The 7,145-nt window shown below is 37.7% G+C and overlaps 1 long non-coding RNA gene across 1 annotated transcript; it reads right to left on the minus strand.

Moving 5' to 3' along the window:
• Positions 1 to 393: 393 nt before the first annotated feature.
• Positions 394 to 7,145, minus strand: LOC115306272. Its single transcript, XR_003915285.1, has 3 exons — positions 7,114 to 7,145; positions 4,414 to 4,445; positions 394 to 658 (listed from the first exon to the last, which is right to left on the minus strand). It is a non-coding gene; the product is annotated as an uncharacterized LOC115306272 (long non-coding RNA).

Raw genomic sequence — 7,145 nt, forward strand, 5'->3', positions numbered from 1 at the left:
CGCTTTACCAAATGAGCCACTCAAGCACCCCTAAAGTGACCATATTTTTTTAATGAAAAATGTAGACGCAAGCTTTAAAAACTTTTTTTCCAATTTGTAAACTTCCTAATATAAAAAGCTGTATAAAAGCATAGAAATTAAACCCTATCTAGTGTAATTACCATGTAATTACAAGGTTCTAAGCTCCATGAAGGCAAAGATCCTATCTGTCTTGTTCAGTATTGTAACTTGCTTATCTCATAATAGGTATTCAACAAAAAGCTAAGGAAGTAAGGAATAAATTAATAATAAATTTATACGAAAAAGAAATATAACAATTCACAAAATATTTGGATATTTAAAATTTGAACTGTCTCAAAAATTCTGGATCAAATATCTATAGTTCTTTGGGTTTGGTATTGCTTTGTTTTGAAATCTCTGTACTTCTGCCCCCAATCTGACTGCATGTGGCACAAAACCATCAGGCTGAGTGGAGTCTGATGCAGGATGACTGGCAGGAGTCCACACTGAAGCAGTTGCTTCCGACAGATTAGCGAGGCAGCTGGAAGCAAGAGCGGTGTGGAAATGGCAGTTTCACACAGAGCGAAGTCTAAAAATGCCTCGAACTATTGATTTTGAGAATATCAGGAAGAGTGACACGCACTTAGCCAACTATTCTCTGAAAAAAAAAAAAGAGGCTGTGACTAGTCAAGGGTTAGGTAGGCGACAAGTGGCACCGCATTCCTAAAGTGTTTTTTAGTTTTCAAAACATTTTTATACACATTTTTGCACTTTATCTCCATAACAGCCGTGTAGATTAGGTAATTCAATCCAATAAACATTTGAGCATTTTCTAGGTGCCATGTACTGTGCTTGGTGCCATAAGACATAAGTATGAATAGGTCATTATTCTTTCTTTCTAGTAATGATAATAATTACTCTTTATTGGACTCTTACTACTCATAGGCACTGTACTCAATTGTTGTTTTAAAATGATATCATCTCATTTAATTCTGCGAACTTGGTATTATTATTTTTTTAAGTTTTTGCCTGTTTTTTTAAGTTTATTTATTTATTTTGAGAGAGAGAGAGAGAGAGAGTGAGAGAGAGAGAGAGAGAGAGAGAGAGAGAGAGAGAGAATGAATGAATAGGGGAAGAGCAGAAAGAGAGGGAGAGAGAGAATCCCAAGCAGGCTCCACACTGTCAGCACAGAGCCTAATGCAGGGATTGAACTCATAAAATTGAGAGTCAGATTAACCAACTGAGCCACCTGGGTACCCCTACTTTAGACGTAAAGAAAATAATGCTAAGAGATGTGAATAACTTGTCAAGGTCGCATAGTTAACAAGTGAGATTAACAAGTAAGCTAATAAGCAGATCTGGGACTCCAACGTGGGTTTACCTGACTCCAAAGCCTCTGTTCTCCTAATAAGCTACTAAAAGATCCTAGTAAATAATTTAGCAAACAGTTGCTCCCTGCTATAAATGTGTCTCAAATTCTATAGAAATAAAATAGGATATATGTTAAAAATATTAAAAATTTTAAATGGTTCTTGTTATATAGGAATTACTTACACCAACTCTTTTGGAGATCCATTGAGCATCATAGATCAAAAATTTAAATGCTCACCCTTGAGCCAGGGGCCTACCCCTTGAGTCAGTTACTTTAGTAATCATCAAGTGAATCTAAGCAAGCAAATATATGATAATACTTTAGGTTAGGTTCATCCTGAAATGGTCCCTGAGACAAGGATTTCACAGTGTAGGTGGTTTCTTTGGGCAGTGACCCCAGAATCACTGGTGTGGGCATAGGGAGGTGAGAGGAAAGGGATGGACAGCACACGGGGTGCAAGATTAGTTAACAGATGACTAGTGTGGGCATCTGGGGCTCAGTCATCCTCAGGGGGACTGTACAGAATTTGCCTCAGAGGTATCTAACCCAATAAGTTGAGGTCATTTCCCAAAAATTCCCATCATTAGATGGTGGGCTGCTGGGTTGTTAATGCCCTGCCCATGCATGGGCCATACTTTCTCCTCCCACTGAGAAATCCTCAGGTGGAGGACTCACAGGTGCTTGAAGTAGAAAGAGAGCCCCAAGTATAAGGAAACAGGGAGAGCCAAGGGAACACTTTCAGGGCACCCAGAGCATCTGCTGGAGTATATTAATAATATACAACGGTGTTAATTGAATCATCGTGTATAATAGTTAAACACAATAAACAAACAGAACATATTTTAGAGGGGATTGGCTAAGTTTCCCTGAACAACCTTATGACAAATAGATGGTTTCTGTTGAGCTTTCTCAAAGACCCGCAGCCAGGAGTGCTTGACTTAGTCTGGAGGTCAGAGAAGGCCGCTTTGGGAAAGTCACAGTAGCCAGGCACACTGGGGCTAGAGAATACTGAGGGGAGCTATCCAAGCAGAGGAGGGCGTTGCTAGAGCCCTGAGAAGAGACGAGGCTTGTGCCTTGCTTTAGTGGCTGGAATATAGAGAACCAGGGCAGACTGGCTTCCAGAGGCTCAGGGATAAACAAGCGCCAGAAGATTAGGGACTTGAACCTGAGGACAATGGGCAGCTTGATAGGGTTTAAGTCTTTGCAGCAGATGTTTAGAATGGTGGCTCTGGCTGCAGAATAGAGGAAATAGAAACCTACACCATACTGCTTGGCCTCTAAATTCTTTGGCAACATGAAGAAGGTCAGGCTGTCAAGAATGTATTCCAAGATTTCTAACAGCCTCATTATTGTGCTATTTAAACAAAAGAATGATATATTCATTTCAAATAGCCCAGAGACAGTTTTAAGTTTTATTACCTAACCTAGTTCAACACAGAGCTTTATTAAAGAGAATTTTTAACTGTCCGAGGGTTGCTCTGTATATAGGAGACAATTTTCATCAGTATTAAAGTTTTAAAAATTAATATTCAATATATTAAGATGGCAGTTGAAGCAACTTGGTATTCTTTATATCTTTAATTTAAAATAACAAATTTAATTATTTTCTTTATACACCTAGAAAATGTTACAAATTGCATGATTAATATTCAATCGACTCCACTTGAGTAAATAAATTTTCATCAGACAACTAAATCTACTTCCAACATGGTTAGCTGCATTTCTTTAAACTTTTAAACTGCATTTGTAAACTCAATACATTCCATTTTCTTTCAAGCACTTTAAGTACTTGATCTTATTAATAAAGCCTTTCCAAGTTCTTGAGTTCTTTTAAATATTGTGGTAATATTTATGAATAGTAAAATGGTTTCGTAAGTCTAAAATCACTCAGTTACATATTTTGTTTGAAAATTATAAAGTTATATGTCACATTCTCTAAAATACTAAATTCTGTAAAATTACAAATAATGCCTTTTAAAAGTGACTTACTTAAATGATATAATATTCAATTTCTTTAAATAGTACTATTCATTTCAAAACAATGAGAATTCTTTTGGCATATCAAGTATATTATCTGAGACATAGTGTTACAATTCTGGTTTAGAAGCAGATGTTCTTTTTTTTTTTTTTAAGATTTTATTTTGAGTAATCTCTACACCCAGCATGAGTCCTGAACTCACACATGAGATCAAGAGTCACACACCTCACTGACTGAGCCAGCCAGGTGCCCCTGGATGTAGATGTTCTTAGAAAAGGCTTTGGTTGTTGAGGCCTTTGATTTGTTGCAGGGAGAGTAAAAATATTTCAAGGATGGTAACAATAAAACCATGTAAAATGTTTTACAATCAGAAGTTTTCTTTCATTGAAAATGAATTGAGGGGCACCTGGGTGGCTCAGAAGGATGAGCATCTGACTTCAGCTCAGGTCATGATCTCGACATTCTTGAGTTTGAGCCCCACATCGGGCTCTGTGCTGTCAGCTTGGCAGCGCAGAGCCGGCTTCGGATCCTCTGTCTCTCTCTCTCTGCCTCTCCCCTGCTTGCGCTCTCTCTCCCAAAAAATAAATAAAACATTAAAAAAATGAAATGAGTAAACAGAGCATATGAAAATCCTGGCTCCTCCGGGATCATAGGGCAGCTGAGTTTTCAGGATTACTCTATAAACATAAAAACAATTTTTAAAATAAATACATGTTATTTGTTTGTTTGTAATAGAGCACTCTCTGAAATGTTCTAGGTGGTAAATGTGTGTGCAGGGTCATGAGTCCAAAACAGGGTACATTCACAGAGTTTCAGCAAAAAGTAAAATATTCGTTAACATAAAAAGAATGAAACAAATCCTCTCAGAAAATGATTGACTTTAGAGCTGGCATGTTGCTGAGGAGATCAAGGTGTTTCTAACTTCATTTTTTTCTTTTATTGCTGTAATTTCCTTTTTTAAGAGATTCATTTCTCTGTTAAAATTTTTTATCTTTTCTTTTCTTTTGTTTGTTTCTTACCTCAAAAATTATTTTACATCTTTATAATAGCTATACAGGCATACCTCGGAGATATTGTGGGGTCAGGTCCAGACAACTATAATAAAGCAAATATTGCAATAACGTTAGTCAAATGAATTTTTTGGTTTCCCAGAGCATATAAAAGTTCTGTTTACATCATACTGTAATCCATTAAGTGTGCAATAGCATGATGTGTAAAAAAAAATGTACATACCTTAATTAAAAAATAATTTTATTGCTAAAAAATGCTAACCATCACCTGACCTTCCAGTGAGTCATAATTACAGGACACAAGTATAATAAGAATGAAAAAGATTGAAATAGCTGTAAGAATTACCAAAATGTGACACAGAGACACAATGTGAGCAAATGCTTTTGGGAAAACAGTCTACAAAGTTGCTCAACACAGCATTGCCACAAACTTTCAATTTGTACAAAAGATAACCTGTGAAGCACAATAAAGTGCAATAAAACAAGGTACACCTGTATTTAAATCCTTTTATTGGGGCACCTGGGTGGCTTTGTTGATTAAGTGTCCAACTTCAGCTCAGGTCATTGTCTCAAGGTTTGTGAGTTCGAGCCCCACTGTCGGGCTCTGTGCTGACAGCTAAGAGTCTGGAGCCTGCTTCAGATTCTGTATCTCCCTCTCTCTCTGGCCCTCTTCCGCTCGTATTCTCTCTCTCTCTCAAAAATAAATAAGTGTTAAAAAAAAAAAGGAAGGCTGAACAGAACTTTGGGATACAATAAAAAATTTTTTTTTAATGTTTTATTTGAATTCGATGTCTGGGTCATCTGTTTCCATTGACTTTTTTTTTTCCTCTTGTTTTGGGGTCACGTATCTCTGCTTCTTTTCAAGTCTTTCAGTGTCTCCTACTCGAGGAAGCCAAAGACATCTCCCCTCACCCCAGCTGAGGACGTGTTTGGCATTATAACTTGTTTTGGTCAGTGAGATGTGGGCCAAAGTGACCTGCGTGCCAGTTCCAGGCCCCAAACCTCAAGAGGCTTCTTATGTTTCTGCTTACTCTCTTGGACTCCAGTAACCCTCCATGAGAAGAACATGTCAGGTAGCCACTGGTCCAAGGAGAATGAGGAAATATGTGCAGCAGGCTTTCATCCAATCAGCAGCCTGGAGTCAAGCCTAACTGAGTCCAGTCAGGGCCTAGCAGAGCTGCATCCAGTCTACAGACCTGTGAGAGGGGAAGTCAGTATGTGTTGCTAAAAGCCCCTGAGAGTTTACTTTATTTTTAATTTAAAAAAAAATTTTTTTTTTGAATTTGAGAGAGAGAGACAGAGAGAGAGCAAGGGGACAGAGGATCCAAAGCCGGCTCCCTGCTGACAGCAGAGAGCCGGATGTGGGGCTGGAACTCATGAACCCGGGAGATTATAACCTGAGCCAAAATCTAAAGCTTAACAGACTGAGCCACCCAGGGGCCCCAAAAATTACTTTTATTTTTTTAAGTTTATTCATTTCTTCATTCATTCCTTCATTCCTTCATTTCTAATCTCTATCCTCAATGTGTGGCTCAAACCCATGACTAAAAGCCCCAGTGAGTTTAAAATTGATTGACATATAGCAAAACCATTTCAAACCATTGGTTAGTACGAAACACTTAAAAAAATCTTATCTATTTTTAATGTTTACTTATTTATTTTGAGAGAGAGAGAGAGAGAGAGAGAGAGAGAATGAGCAGGGGAGGGGCAGAGAGAGAGGAAGACAGAACCCCAAGCAGGCTTTGCACTGTCAGCACAAAGCCTGGAGCTTGATCTCGAGAACCTGAGCTGAAATCAAGAGTCAGGGGCTTAATCAACTGAACCACCCAGGTGCCCCAGATATTTTTTAGAAGTTTAATGTTGATTTGTCTATGAAATTTTCTAATTTGACTAAGGTTTCTCTCCTGATCAGGTAGCTCACCTATTTGCTGTGTAATTGAATTGGACATTATCTTCAGGTACTTGTTTATCTCAATGATTGTTATGACAACTTTATAACAAATTTTAAATACCCATAATTATCAGGATGTTTAGAGTTTGTGTATTTATTTATTTAAACGTTTATTTTTGAGAGAGAGAGAGCGAGCGAGCGAGCTAGCAGTGGAGGGGCAGGGAGAGAGGGAGACAGAATCTGAAGCAGGCTCCAGACTCTGAGCTGTCAGCACAGAGCCTGATGAGGGGCTTAAAGTTGTGAACCCTGAGATCATGCCCTGAGCTGAAGTTGGACACTTAACAGACTGAGCTATCTTGGTGCCCCTAGATTTTGTGCATATAATCTAAGTCAGTTTAATAAGACTATGTATATTCAGAATAAAATACTTTCAATTGTTTTACATTTTCTTCCCATCATTAAAAAGCTTTAAAAATAATTATTTTACCTCAGTATAAAAAGATGCTATGTATAATTTATTAAGCATATGCCAGGTACTGCAGAAAGTATATATATCTTCCCCTCTTTTAAAAACAAATTTAATGTTTTGATTAGTTAATACTTTCACAAGGTAAATAGTTCAAAAGGCAAATAAGGGAATGAAGTGAACAGATTCCTTCTTACCCCATTTCCCAGGCTACACATCTAGAGACAATTTATCAGATTTTTGTATATTCTTTCTGTGATATTACCTGTACCTACAAATATAATACATATTTATATGTATATAGTTTCCCTAACTTTTTTTTTTTTTTTCAAAAGCAAAGGGCTTTATTACGGGCTTAGGCTCGCCAGGGCCTAAACTCGGGCTCACAGACTTTACCGGCGTGGTGGATCCATGCTGAGAGCCCAGAA

This window comes from Suricata suricatta, chromosome 11 (genome assembly GCF_006229205.1).
Source record: "Suricata suricatta isolate VVHF042 chromosome 11, meerkat_22Aug2017_6uvM2_HiC, whole genome shotgun sequence".
Classification (NCBI taxonomy): Eukaryota; Metazoa; Chordata; class Mammalia; order Carnivora; family Herpestidae; genus Suricata; species Suricata suricatta.